The sequence below is a fragment of the Bombus affinis genome, chromosome 1 (genome assembly GCF_024516045.1).
Source record: "Bombus affinis isolate iyBomAffi1 chromosome 1, iyBomAffi1.2, whole genome shotgun sequence".
NCBI lineage: Eukaryota > Metazoa > Arthropoda > Insecta > Hymenoptera > Apidae > Bombus > Bombus affinis.
Window position 1 is genome coordinate 14,318,050 of NC_066344.1, and position 16,002 is coordinate 14,334,051.

At 41.1% G+C, this 16,002-nt stretch overlaps 2 long non-coding RNA genes across 7 annotated transcripts in view; one reads left to right on the forward strand and one right to left on the reverse strand.

Annotated features, from left to right (window-relative positions):
- LOC126916934 (uncharacterized) overlaps positions 1-16,002 on the forward strand; it is a 186,538-nt gene that overhangs the window by 161,602 nt on the left and 8,934 nt on the right. The window lies entirely within an intron of this gene.
- Positions 1-16,002, reverse strand: part of LOC126916916 (uncharacterized) — a 206,796-nt gene that overhangs the window by 112,720 nt on the left and 78,074 nt on the right. For all 6 annotated transcript variants that reach the window (XR_007710823.1, XR_007710820.1, XR_007710822.1 and 3 more), the window contains one exon: positions 14,295-14,378. This is a non-coding gene — a long non-coding RNA (uncharacterized LOC126916916). The remainder of the gene's footprint in view (positions 1-14,294; positions 14,379-16,002) is intronic.

Sequence of the window (16,002 nt, forward strand, 5' to 3'; positions counted from 1 at the left end):
CAATTGTAAAAATTGAATGAAAATTGACAAGGCTTTCTGAATATAATCGATAAATAGAAAATACTTTGAAATAAAAAGTGCCCCATTGAACAATTCAACATTTTTATTAAAACATCAATAAAAATAAAAATGAGAACAATTCATTTAATAGCACATTGACATTATGATGGAAAAATTAGAACAAATATATCATAACATTCGTTTACAATTTCGGTTTTGTTTCAAGCTTTTTCGATGTAATCGTTACAGTGTGTTAATGAAATTTCGGAATGATTCGTATAACGCGTATAATATATTCATAAAAATTTGGTATAACGGACGTTCAAATACTTTCCACATTCTCGTCTATACGCCAATGTACGTATTTATATGCGATAGCATTCGCGACTAGCTCGTTTCTATAAATATACGAAGATTTCCGCGAGTTCGCCGCGCGTATTTATGACGCGAACGTAGCTGGGATTCCGAGCGAATCGTCTCGAAAGCGGCAATACTTTCGCCAACCTTTCGTGACAACTCGTGGAAAGTAGATTCGCCGTCACGCGGGCCTTACTAAATTTTTCTCTCCATCTCTTACGTGCGATTCTTTTAAACCAAACGTGGGAGAAAAATATAGCTGTAATATATTACAAATTTGGACCACATGGTCCAGCTATGCATGGGCAAATTTCATGTGTGAAAAATTTCCGGTCAACCGTACGCTGATTTCGTATCAGTCGATTCAAAGTGCCTGTATTGGTTACAATGAAAGAATAAGAATATCGTAGGAAAATAATAAGACGAATGACATATACGTAAGTTGCAAATTATGGTTCGCAGTAACGATATTAAAAAAGAAATTGAAAATTACAAATGTAGTATCTTGAATGGGTCTTGGAGTAAGGACAAGTAATGATGTTTTATTTGATGTTAAGTTTTAGTTTAACAAGCAATACTCAATACAACGAACTGATTACAATATCGTCGTACGTCTTATTATCATACTCGGCTCTCAACTTCCCGATTCATACTCTCCGGCTCCTCCACTCACACTTTCTGCGGCTTCTGCACTCACTCTCTCTGACTTCTCAACTAACTCTGTCTCTAGCATCCCTTTGTCTTTTTTCACCCCACCACCTATGTGTTCCGCAAACACCCGTGGCCAAAGTCACGTAGGCCTTTTCTACGAAACTATTCACTTGAAAGGACCGACGACACATTGATGGACCCGACGACGCCTCGGCTCTCGCGACATTGTTTATGGTTCGACCGATATCTTAGGCCTTTTTGTCCACGATACTACATAAATGTACCTATATATCTCCTTCTTGTAACCTTTTCAACTGTTAGCTACTTTTAATCCTTAACACTTTGACTGCCACGTTGGTCATATGTGACCCGCCACGGTTTCTCCTGTGACTCCACGGTGGTCATTGGTGACCGAAGCGCTTGAACTTCTTACAATTGTAAAAATTATATGAAAATTGACAGTTAGGACATTTTGAATATAACCGATAAATAGAAGATACTTTGAAATAAAAAGTCTCTCACTGAACAATTACACACTTTTACTAAAACATCAATAAAAAAAAAAATGAGAACAAATCTTGCATCTAACGATGCACTGTGTTTGCATCAACATCTTTGAGGGGTAATCTACGAATATTATTATAAACACACCTTAGAAAATTATCGTAAATGCTGCTTTATAATCATACAATTGAAGTTAGAAATGTGCACATACCTTGCTATTATATATAGAATGAGCAAATACTGTTTACTAATATCTTCTACACGTTTCAACAATATATTCTGCACGTTTTGCTTGCGACGAAATAACGAATGCGAATGATTTGTTGAAATAAACGAAGCCTTGTTATAATGTGTCGCTATCAACTGTTAGCAAGACGCCACGGTGGTCACCCGTGACCATCAATAAGAAGAACGGTCCATTGGGGAAGAATATTGTCTTACATCATCAATTTATTATTATTTGGCCATTAAATGCTTTGAATAATAAAAATACTCCCTTGGCGTTCTGAGCGAAACATGTAATTTCATCGTGACAAAGTGTTAACACTTTACTGACCGTTAGCGATTCAACAGCATACGCTTGTCCAACCGGCATCTCAAGCGCAGATTCTCCCTGGCGCCGGATCTGTTTCGGTTTAGACTCTCCAATACCATTCTTTTCGTTCATCGCGAACGGTAAGTTTTTCAAATTGGTATAAAACTGTGGGAGCTTACAAAGCAACGCAACTGATACAACTGAGCAAAGTACCTTAGTACTAAATAACAAATTACTGCTCAAATAATGAGAAAGATTGTCGGCGACAAAAAGCTGACTAATAGACTATCGGTCGGTAGGCGTCGGCGACAAAAAATCGATTAATCGGCTATCGGTCGTTAAGGTGTTAAGTATAGGATTCTACACAATCCCGTACGTTGTAAACATGAAGAAAATTGAATCGCTGGAAGTAACACACGGCTCAAAACGTAAGTGTCAGCGTAACTCTCGATAAGATTAAACCTTAAAATTACAACATAGAAATTCGGATTTAAGTACTTTTATTATAATCTGCTTGGAATCCCCCCATCACAGAATTAAAAGTGTTACACTTGCACATTACCGTGCCATTAAAGGGCTAATAAAGTTTCCTTGAAAACACCATGCGAAATAAGAATTTTCATCAATCGTACATTACCATAGCTAAATTATACAATTATGCAAATTTTCAATTAAAATTCGATATTCCTAACTCCCCCATTACCGAAGGATCAACGGAAGACGGAAAGGAAAGCAGATATACGGTTGTACAAAGGAAACGAGACTGTCCAGGTTGGAACAGAAACCTACGTAATACTTTTGTTAACGTAATACCTCCTTCGATATTCCGTTGAAAAGACACTCTGCTCTGCTCTTGCTCGTGTTTCTCGTCGTCCTACAGGAATAACGCTCGTCATTCGGGGTTACACGAGATATAAAGGTACCCTCGACGAGAACGTTTAATTAGATCGGAGTAGTGTCTTCCCTCGAATGAAAGGGAATTTAATTCTCCAAGTGCGACGCGGAGTATCGATAAGCTAATCGGTGGAACTGGCGAACAGGTGCGTATCGATGACATAAACCACCCTCGAGCAATCGGAAGGCAAATGGGTTAATGAGCTTTCCTAGAAACGATGGTGGAACAACTTGCTGTTCACACTTCTGACTATATCAAGCTTTACACTGGCTCACGAAAATACTTTAACACTTACCATGCAAAATTTTTACTTTTGTACATTGTCACCTTTTTATTATTACATTTCAGCTTGGAAATTAAGATGGAAATGTATGTAGAAGTCAGAGGATATTTATGGTAGATATATATTTAGCAAAAAATTAGCATAAGACATAAACAACCAATCTGGAGCGATGGATCTGTCAAATATGATCCCATTGAATATCGAGAATTGTTAATTAATACGATCGATTGCTCGAACACTTTCATCGTCTGTAGGAAATACTGAGCTTGTACTGAGCATCTTGTAGTTTCTACATAAATTTCCAGGTTTGATTCAAATTTGATTAACACGAAAATAGCAACGGTCGGGTCTCGTGATGGTATTATGAAAATTTCAAAATGTTTCGTATACACATACACACACGCAACAAATATTGGAATATTTTCATGAGTCCATATATCACTCTGAAATCTGCCTTGACCACGATTCTATCCTACTCTGGGACGTTTTTATCCACTTGATCCTGTACCCGAGTTCGACTATGTGAATTCCGCGAGGCTGGATCTGCACGAGCTCTGTTTGCCCGGAAGTTCCGGCTGGGACGAGGGGCTTCGTTTAACCTCGGTTCGTCTATCGAGCTACCATCCTCGTCGATTAAACTCGTCGTGCAAACAGACAAAGAAGCTGCGCGAGCGGGATGGAAAACTTGGGAAAATCGGCTTGTAGTTTGCGTCATAAAGAAACATGTTACTGTACTATTTTTCCAGAAAATGCTCTTTCATGCATAATGCGGAAAGTATGTTGCATGGAGAGTCCGTTGGTGTAAGAAAAATAATGTTAACGAATTGTACGAGAGTAGCTACGTAACGCGATATGTAAACAGCGATCGGTGAATGAAAGTTAGTTCGATTGAATGAAGCGATTTGTCGCAATAATAAGATCCAAGATAAAGAAAGTGAGCGAAAACGGAGCAGAGAGAGAGGCAGAGCAGGCAATGGATCGATCGACACGCCGGAAATTTGAAATTTTTCCAGCCAGCGTGACGATGCGCGCGGCTAATCGAGGCGACAGAACAGAAGGAACGCAAGTATCGACGAAGCAATCGAGCGAGTCGGCTTAACCACGGTAGAAACACAAAGTGGTTACCGAATGAAACGACTTTGGGTGTGTGCGTCGGTGGTTGAGGGAGCATCGGGACACGGAAGAAGGAAGTCGACGACGAGCAGCAGTGTAGAGGAAGCAGAGAAGGCCAGACAGGCCAGGAATTTATCATTTCGTAGCTAAAGTGCCGTAGTGGCGACAAGGCTGAAATTGTAGTATTTGGGAGTCGAGTGGAGGCTCCAGCGAAGAGGAATGGAGTGGAGGCTTGGAGAATCGCGAGACAGCGACAGAAATACAAGAGTAAGGGAGCAATGGGATGCCTCTGCGAAGATCGTACCTGTCTGTGGCAAAGATGGAGAGAGAAGGATACAGAGGAACGGACGACAGTGGAGAACAAGAAGAGAAAGAGAAAGCAGACGGCGGTGCGGGGGCAAAGAGAACGCGCTCGACTAGATGACTGTGCCGAGTGAAACAGTTGCAGAGGACTACGGAATTCTATTAGAGGAACGAGGACAGGCCAGGAACAAGCTGCGATCCTAAGCGACGATTCCCCGGTCCCGGTAGCCACTCGCGTCATCCCGCTTTCGTCTCTGCTCTTCGTATCCGCTTCCGATCTTTCTCTCTGTCACTCTTTGGACATTGCTGACAGTAGCCGGCCGAGCGAAGCGCGCCGGCCAGCCAGCCTGCCTAAACCTCTGCCTACATCACTACCGCACTGCGACAATTTGATAGCTCGATCGGAGGCCCTCCAGTATATCCCAGCCTCTGCTGTACCCCCCTTGTCTCTATGTTGGCCCTCTATACTTGCTACCCCTCTGTCCTCTGTGCTACCCTACTCTGTGTTACCCTACTCTGTGTTACCCTACTCTGTGTTACCCCGACGAGAGCCTCGAATCCCCAACCCCCGTAGTACACCGTCCCAATGAAATCGTTGCCCCTTGCGATCAACCACCGCGAACCCATTAGGGGTCCGTCTATAGTTAGGGCATACATCGACGGGAAAATTTAGTTGCTCGGTATCCACCATAATTTTGCGATACACCGAAGGAGAAATATATAGCGGATCTATAGGATGAATTGTTACGGCTGCACCGGGTATCTATGGTAGTTGCCTACTACACGCTTTCTATACTCTACGCGTTCTACTCTGTTCCGTGTATTCGCGTTGCGCTGTCAAACGTTCGTTATTTGATCTTAATCTAAGATAGCGCCCATCCGTTGCTATCCGTTCTATTAGAATCGTTCCAGCAGGATAACTAGACCTTAGACATTCCGTTCGATCGACGTTTGCCTCGAACCGATGTGGACCGATTCGCGTGACGCTACCACGTACCTCTGTGTCCTCGCATAAAAATGGGATAGGAGAAAGTTGCGGTGGAAAATACAGAGAAGCACGTAGGATATGGAATCCGTAACTGTACAGATCAAAGATATCCACGCATGAGAACCTTCCAATTACGGGTCGCACCCAAGAAGACAGCGTCTTCTTTTTATGCAGCCTGGAATCGAACTGGAGAAAGAGAGAGACCAAATGTACCTATATACCGGAAAGTGGAAAACGCGGAGGAAAAAGAAGAAGGAAAAGAAGGAAGAGGAAGAAGAGAAAGTGGAAGAAAGAGAGAGACGGAGTGGCCGACGTGGAGGGCGTCAATAACGCTCGCTTCACAAAGGGTCGCGATGGGAGGATAAATCGTGGAAGAGGCGCGACGCCGCAGCCTTTGTCGAAGCAACCACCTCGAGGCAGTGTTCCTTCAGCCACGCCCCGGAAACCTTTGCCTGCCTCGTGTCAATGGAGACGAGGCCTTATTAGGATCGACGGTAATTTGTCGACGGGGAAGTTTGCTGATGAGGATTCCGACTACAAGCTGCAGAGCCTCGAGACCGCCGACAACGTCTTCGTAGAAGCGGATCTCAGCCGTGTGGCGAAGGGTGCAAGATAACCTGGATCTGCCTCCGACCGTCGCGGATTTCGAATGTGCCGCTGATTGGACAATTTCGGCTGTTCGATACAATTTCTCTGCTCGTCGCTTAATTTGTCGCTTGATTCGTCGCTATACATTCGAGCCAGCGAGTTGCCAGCCATCGTTCACCGGTGACAGGCTGATTGGCTACCCTTTCGAAAAATTTTTAGAAATTGCGAACGCGACGATCGGCGTACGAAGATACATCGCACGACTCTGGTGAAATTAGGCGATTGAATTGAACGAACATTCGTTGAATTTTCGCTACATTTAGTGTTATAACGATGCAGAATGCAAACTGCATATATCGTGGAATAGGTGGAACGTGTCCTCCGAGAATGTTGAATATTTTAGCTATGGAGCAAAGATGGTTTTGCGTGCTTCAGAATGATGTACAGTAATATCTATATTTGTAAAATAACGTGTATTTGATGTTTTACGTAGTTGTAAAGTTAAAAGTTGCGTAAATGTCGGGAATGAAAAATGTCGATGCGAGTGAAAAATATTTTTAAAAACTAGCAAATGCTACTACAACTGTCTGTTTGGCGAACATCAAACGATTTAAACTTTTCGTCAGGATAATATTAACGCCGTCGAAGATTTTATCAATTAAACAAATAATTAATTCCATATAATTAATTGAAACAGAAAATAAGGCAATTTCGAGGATCGTTACAAGTAAAAATTATAAATCCGTTTCTTCCGTTATCATTCAAACTTCTCGAGAATACGGTTTACAACACGATCGAAGAAATTAATAAATCGTCGCTGTGAAAAACCAGTGAAGAAACCGAAAATAGAAACTTGCAGACACAGAAATGATAAGAAATACTCTGAAGCATCAAAGAGAAGATTCGATCTTCTTACAACGGGAGTTACGGCCTTCCTCATATTTTAACGGAATGCGGTAACACAGGGAATGGAACGATGCTTCGGCAGCTCGTCGCGGCAAAACTACGTTCCCCGCGTTCAAACCGAAACTTCAGGCAAACTCTGATTGCCGTATGCGGCCCGTACACGCGTTCGTTCGCCCGCGTCTGCTCGCATTCGCGGCGTTCCGTGGTAAATTCGTCTGCTCGCAAGGAAATCCTCGAACGAACTTCTGACACGGACAGCCGCAGCCCCGTTTGTCTATTCGCCACATTTGCATGCATATCCCCGTGTTTTGGCACGGCAGCGACGCGATTCACTGTGGTTGTTAGGTAAACTTTGAATATGTTACAAATACGGCCCATTATACTTAAATTACGTTCCGCATTCTAATGACCGCATTTATACAGCGCCGTCTGACGACTCGGTCGATTCGCACGAGACACGACTACAGAAACGTAGATAATATTTAATAAACAAACATGTCACACTTGCTCGTTAACTTGCATGGAAGAAAATAAAATACGACAGGAATAATGTGCAGACTAACAAGTGCCTAGCCTTCTACTAACTGTAGCTGGAGCGACTTTCGTCCAAGATAATTCTCACAATTTGTATCTCTTCTACTACCTGTTTCAATCTTTTTGCCCTGTGTCTCTTCGTTGCTGCTATTATCGTCCACGCTTTAAAATTAAGCTCGATCGTCTATCCACAGGCAAAGAAAATCTCTTGTTGAAGTAATTACTTCAAGAAAAACTCTACATCTTTATTTTTGTATATCCGTGATCTGAAGACCGCTGTTACGCAGAAAATAGAATTTAGTGAAATCAAAGGTATTCTAAATAAAGAGGAGTCCATATTATTGTGCCCTTGAATATAAATTATGTTTTGGGTTACAATATCTAGGAACAAAGGAGCTAATAAATATACCTTTATTTATGTTTCTTGTGGCCTTTAACTAGAGCTACAAGCTTAACTTTTTTGCTAATGTCCTTTGCTACGAATATATGAACGTACTTCCTACCGATTCTATTGTATTGTATAACACTATTCTATTATATTGTATAACACTATGAGAATGATAATCTGAATCAGTATAAACTTATACAATAGACTTATATTTATACCTTTATTTATTTCAATATATTTTTCTATTACAAATTCATCCAATCGTTCTTCTATCAGTCAACCTCAACATCTGTAAAAGTCAAGCAAAGAACATCAAGCTTTGGATGGTTCTTATCCATTGAAATTTCTAAAACCGTCGTTTCTTGCGTTATTAAATCGATGATACAGACGTCACAATGGACAGTAGACTTGGAAATTACGAACAGTGTTCGTAACATCGAAACGAGTGTATTCGGACACCTATCTAATTCCTCCTATCTACTAACAAATTCTCTAACCATTAAGTTAGGCCAAGCTCGTTTCAGCCGACCTGGAGTTTCAATAAAAATCGTGTCAGGAAGATGAACAGCGAACACCTACTTCGCCTTCTAACGTCCCAAACGACGTCGATCCAATTGACCAAACTGGCCATTGTCACAGACGGTCGGAGACTTTCGAACGAGCCTATTAATTTCCAGCACCGCCTTCACGGTTTCCAGACAGAATGCTCAGGCTGCTACCCTGGCTCCCTCCGTTTCCCTCATTTTCTTCCCTTCTCGCACTCGATTCTCCATTATTATCGTCACTCCGTGGTCCGGCAAAGTGAAGTACACAGGAGATAGGCGTCCTGGAGCCCAGTGACAGGGTCCATTAGAAGCGGTTTACTTAGGTCCTTTAGGATTAATCTCCGCCTCTGCTTGCCGCTCCTTGTCTCTCTTTATCTTCCGCCCCTAGTAGCTGTCCTAGCTCGCTCTGCTATCGCGTTCCATAGCGATTCTATCATCTGATCCCGTCAGCCGGCAAGAAACACCGGGATACACAAAAGAAGCTTCAACGAAATCACATTGGAAGGTACCGCGCCGATATCTCGCGCTTCTTTCCACGAAAATGCTTTTGCCGGTGCTTCGTGTGCTGGACAAGCTTTGTAGATAAATCTTTCGATGCAACGGGGCTACTTCAATCTGAAGGACGACACACGATTTCACGAGGTGCACTACGACGATGCTTCTTCGTTCTTGGTTCTTGCGAATCACCTTGTGTTCATCACCTTAATTAGAAAAAAATCTCGTACGTCTGCGAGCAAATTTCCTCTATCCCAAGCTTTGACAACAATAATAATTAATAACAAACAGCACGACGCACTACTACAAGCTTTATCGCGTTTAATAGCTCATCAGAGACACGACGAGCTTCTCCTTCGATATTGGTTAATTACTCGATCTGTAGCTTCTACGTGTCCATATCGGACTTGTGTTATTACTAGTGGAACATTTGCAATAATTTTCTCTATTGTACCTAATGGTACATTAGTCTATCTGGTACATTAGAATAATTTCGGAATATTAGAATAATTAGAAAATTTCCATTAAACGGATTTTCTATTTAATTAAATTAATAGAATTACGAATATCTGTACCCAAAGATATTCCCAGCGTAGGAAGATCCTTGTTTCCTACAAATTGTTGAATTCTGTGGGGACAAATAGATAGACTCCTAACTTTTGATCGTATACGTAAGTGTATAAAGCTTTGAGTTAAGTTGCACGGTCTGTTGCCCTGGATCCGAATTTATACGACTGCCTTTTACGTTCAAAGGTCAAAACCCATCTCAAAGGTTGTCATCTTAGAACCACAGATCGTACAATTTCGAAAGCAGTTCCGCTTGAAAATTTCCTGCGCGATTTTATATGTTGTGAACAACGTTCCCTACGACACTCGACTCCTCGAACGAACTACTTTGAATATGAAAATAATGCAAATTTTTAATATTCCTATACGCTAATAAAAACATTCTCGCGAAACCGTATCGAAAATCGTAGTGTCAGACGCTTTACAAGGAAATATGAGAAATTTCTCGCGCAAAGTCGATGAACGATAAATTGAGAACGATAAGACGCAACGAAGGGGAAAAGATAATTGATCGTGGTCGCCTTCTGGGTCAGAAAGTACGGGACGACGAAGCCATTCGATGACCGACGTGCCGGAAACGATCCCCAGCTCCGTAAACAAATTATGCATTCACCGTGGACGCAGCTGCGCGTTTTCCCTCGGTCAACGATGGCTCGGCCATTCTGGTCCATAGTCTGCTTCCGGTCGCATTTGTTCCTATCGGTTTTGCAAGGCCGCCGTCTCGTTTGTATTCGCCGTTGCGAACTGGACTTTTTGAGCGTCTCACCGTCGATTTATGTCTGATTTATGCGCCGCCACGCTCGTCCCCCGGCTCGGCATCAGCGTTTAAAACCGCGTCGCAACGACTTCTGGCCCCTCTTTCTCTCGTTTCGTTCGCCATTTCTCGTCGTATAATTCGCTCGTGACGACGCCGGAAAATCACGGCACAATTAACGTTCTGTTTCGCGTCCGTTTCCGGCCAACGAGCATTCCGTGTGTTTTTCCTCGCGTACCCGTTAAACGAACGTTAAATTAAAACTCTCGCGTTCCACCTTGAATTTCGTCTCGCGGGATCGACCGGAATTTCACCGTCTGTCCTCTTCTTGCCACTGAGCAAAATTAAGTAATGCACCGCAATGAACACATTACCACTTGCCTCGTAAATTTCGACTAAGCTCTGAGTAACTACGATCCCTTCTGAGAAGCCACTTCAACAGATAACTGACACTTGATTGCTATTCTCTCACCCTGGTGACTTCGCGTTGCATGAAGGCTATTCAGTTTCTCTTCGTCTAACCTTATAATTCACGGTCGTTTAGTTTGCATATTGTACAATTAGATTTACTATAACTACGAATAATATAATCGTAGTTATATCAGTTAATTGTACTAATTATACACAGGCTCTGTTATTCTGTTATCGACCCTCGTGTCGATTCTGTTCGATAAATTTCTACATTCGAGTAACTTGGATTCAAACGTATGCTCTAGCAACGTGCACTTGTTTTTCCCCGCTTTAAATGTATTTACAAGTTTCTAGCATCGGTTTTATCGAACAATCCAGTTCACTCTAACTTCTCTTTGAATTCAAATTCGGATTACTTTGTTAATGGAAACTTGTTATTTCAGTTGGAGTATTCTTTCAAACGAAGCTGCAATTCTCCCAACGATTGCCTGACTTCAAAGCAACGAAAATTATTACACAACGTGATACTATCCCTAGTTTCATTTTCACTGATATCGATTTGCCTAAATCGAGTCATCAAACGTGGTAATAATAAGTCAGGTTATTCAAATTCAAGCGACTTGAATTTCAGTAATTTAACTAGTATGAACGAGGCATTAAGTAATTTGACTAATTTAAGCAAAGTTTAAGAGAGGGATTTTATACGATGTCTCGAAGGAATGGTTTGTTTAAGACATTTACGTTACGACGTTCCTCGGGAAACGGGGTGAATTTCATCGCTGTTGCTACGACGTTCTAACGAAATGACCCATAACGTTTTATATGATGTATTTTTATGCAACAAAAGAAGCATTACCATATTAGATGTGCTATAAAAACCGTAACAATACTTTATCGTTTATCCAGCCACATTTTCCTAACAAGAATCCATACGACATTTCGGTTACTGATATTCCTCGAGCAAACATCAAGCGCTTAAATGTACATAGCTAGCAGCGAGATAAAATTCTTTGGATAAAAGAATTTTCTCATAATTAAAATAACAAATATTTAATTTTATACACAGTATATATGACTAATATTTGTTTGCATATCCATATTTGATTCCAAATAGCGTTCATCGCTACGTATCTTGGACAAACTTATACATTTCAAAATCACAAAATTGTTGGATTAATACCTCCACCTACGATGACTTCGCGATCTATCAAAACGCCAGATCCAAGCTTCATCAGTAATTTTAAAAAATCATATACGAGATAACTTGAATTTTTCGTCACGTGTATAGGACAAGACAAAGCTAAATGTAATTGATAATCGACGCAAGAACCAGATATCGATATTCTAATGTCGCGTGTTCGATATTTTTGTGACAACAGTAGAAACATATTCCCAACGTAAAATCCCAAAATTCCTTTAATTTTTTTCTCTCCATATCCTTTTCTCCATAACCAAGTGCGCTGAATTGCAAGAAGAAAAAATAGAAAAACGGAAGATAAACGATACAGCGGAAGTCTTAAAAGCTTTCAGGGTTCTTCGCGTTCTTTCGTCGTTATCTATCGACACTGACAGCGGGCTAAGGTGGCAAGTCGGGTTAGCTAGGTAAATTGGCTTAAGGGATTTCACCGTGGACGAGCTTAATACTCGGCGCTGTACGATGTGCTCGTTATAGGTCCAATCTACGGTTCTGGACCAAGGGGAAATCTGATTCGTGCGTTCCATGCACGTGATCGCAAACTCCTTCGTTAGCGCTGGAAAACTTCGGATTACGCGTGGCATATATCGCGAAAGTGCGTCCCCGAAGCAAGCGAATCGAAAACGCTGGCTATCCGATAAAAAGCAATTATCGCGGACAACGGTGACAGTGCTTAACTACGACGACGTATTCCGTCCTGTCCTTTTTGTAATTCCCATCGACCGACCGTCTGGAAAGCTAGTGCGAAGTTGACGCGGCGACAGCTAGAAGGCTCGAAAAAGGAAACGAGAAAAACGAAGATCCCGACGTTAATAGACATTTCAGTCTGTAATATCTTGTTACCAGTGACCATGTACACCGGGTGCTCCAAGCACCTCAGACTATCATTTTTTAATCTGCTCTGTATCGTATTGGCTTGGCAACTAAGTAATTGCGGATTTTGTCATTAGATGGTATTGACAAAATCTGCAATCACTTAGTTGCCAACCCAATAGTTCGGGAAAGTTCAAGTTTCTCGATATAATGAGGCAACGATTTTTTAAATGGAAAAGTATATAAGTCGTTTGGTGATTTATTAAATACGAAATATGAAAGGAACGATGCTGTGACACAGGCTCGATTTTATGCCATTGTGTATTAGAAACCTGGAAGAAGAAAGACGATATTAAAGAAGAATTAATTTACGTCGCGGATTAGTACGAAGAATCGGTGATTCATTGAGACGAAATTTTTCACTACTGTCGATCTTGTATTTACCGACAAGAATGATAGATACTTTGAAGTATTAATTATATAGCATTAATTATATCGATCGACGTTTTATTCTCGTCTTGTATCGGAATTTCCAATACATTATCGTTCTCTTCTTTTCGTATTTTTCTTCAAACATTTCGACGAAGCTTCGGACCATTTATATTTTTTTACTTGTATAATATACAATACTAAGATAATAATAAGAAGAAGAAGAAGAGTATGTGCGCAAGATTGAAAAATACAATTTGAATGGAAAAAGTTGGAACACCCTGTAAACTTGGCGACCGAAAGGATAGGTTTTAGCTGAAAGGCGATGAGTTCATCCTGAAATTTCGTAACGTTGTCTCAAGACGCGATAACAAACGTTTTCTTTGCTTTCTCAGCAAACACCTTGCATAGAGCTCATTACTATACAGTTGTCAAACAGTGGCAAACAACGACGCTTCACTGTAGGAGCTGTGTGCGCAGCTGGCTCGCGTTAGACACGTGGAAATTAGAAGTTTTCGCGCTTAACGAACCACTAAGGATCCACGCGGCCGTGTACTTTCAAAACAGCCGCGAATTAACGATGCCGAACACGACGAGGGAATTTGTCGAGAGGGCATCGTCGAGTCGAAGAGTCTGTCAAAGTTTGAACATGGTGTACGGGATCGAACGGAGCGCGAATAATACCTGGCAAATTCACCTGGATTTACCGCATTTGAGAGATCGTCTTGAATTACTTACAGGACTTACAACCGTCTATTACTTGCAGATTTGTTCGTGTCTGCTCTCGAGAAAACAATACATTTTACACAAAACTAAGTCTCTTCCAACTTCACAATTTTGTTACGTAAGTACGCGATTAACGTTCGATTCTCGAGCAATGAGTTATTCAACTTCTTCAGCTCATTTGTGAGAGATGACGTGAATAATAGCAAATACTAAGATGAATTAAAAACATAGTGTTTGTAACGCCAACACCTTTACCGTTTTTCAATTTGTGGATTCGCGGAATAAACAATTTTTAAAGTATAAATTATACGTACCATCGTTGAAACCTGCGGATCACCTCCATTCCCAAGAAAAATTTACGTTACGTTGCGGTAAGATGCTTCGTTTTCATAGTCCATCTGCAACCAATTCAAAATGATTATTTTACCACATACAATAATAATGCGATATCACAATCCTCCCATAAATTCATCAAATATCTCGTCGTAATGCTTTTCAAATTTGTTTGAAACTTTACATAATCACGGTAGTCGAGTTTCATAATAATCAGATTTTAGCGTATCGCATAACACGCATAACGCGTTAAAAGTGTACGAACGTTTTCCTAAAACATACTCGTGAACTATATAAGAAACGCGAACGCGATGACAATATCAATGGAGACGACGTTGGAAATTATCTCGAGACAAGTGATACGCGTAGATTGAATAATTAAATTAATCCTTGGAGAGGAAGCGGCTTCAATCGAGCCGAATTAACACGCAACGAAATCCTATTACGCGTCGAATCTCTGATCCAAGCAGCGTGTAGACAAAGCTTATTACAATGACTTAACCGTGAATTACCGCCTGGTTAAGCGAAGGCCCTCTCCTCGGATCGCCTGCCTCTCTCCTCTCTTACGCAATCCACAAGCGGCACGAACAAACGGCCGAACGTTTATCCAGTTCCCTTCGTCCCGACCCGATTTCCCTTGCTATCCATAAACCAGCGGCGAAATTCCGACGCACCACGAACGCCGAGCGTACGCAGGCTTATAGCCGGCCGTCCGCAAAACCGTAAACAGCCCTTAAACGCGCCCTTAATCCTCATCCCTGCCGTGGCTTCCTCTTTGCGTATGTATATTTCTGTGTACGTATATGTTGCGCATATATATGTACATATATGTATATATATATATATATGAACAACGAGTAACAGCTACGCGGATATAACTTGCGAGGTGAACGTAATAAGGGAAAATAGGTAAACAAGAATTTCCGCGGCCAGGTAATTGCACATCGAGGACGCTGTTTAATTGGTCCGCTGATTAATTGCGAAACGAGGAGAATAACTCGTTTCTAGGTACTTTCATTGCTATTAAAGTTAAAACGGATAATTTGTAATTTTTCACAGACGCTATATTTTACAGGATTTTCTGCGATTTTATGACAAGTATTGCTTTAAGTTATAAATATATTAATCCTCATCGATCAAACGTTAACATCAATACTGTAGGATTGTAGAGGATGGTTGGTCGTGTGGTTTAAATGACGAGATAACTCGATGTTGAAACCGTCAAATATATTTTAAAATAATTAATAAATACAGAGAATGTTCGCTAAGACGCTTGGTACTAACTGATTCGCTAAAGACTGTGTATTGATCGCTAATAAAATCGCTCGAGACTGAGGCTGAAAAACTGGTCACCTTACGATCACGTTCGTTAATTATACTAGTCGGGGGAGTGCCGGAAAATTTAAATTCGACTTTGTTTGACGAGACACTGTCGGCGACACTGTTTTGCCCAGAGTTTATTTATTATTACATTATGTATGTCCTAACGATGTTGATACTCCAAAGTAAAACAACAACATGATTCGAATTGTCCTCTAGCTCATGTGTCGCTACAAGATCTTTACTATAATTAGTTTATTTACAATAAATGGATTAAACAGATGTTGGTTAAACAGGCAACGATGGTTATTCAACATGAACTAATCACAATAACATATTATAATTAAGACAACTAGGTAATTAATTTGC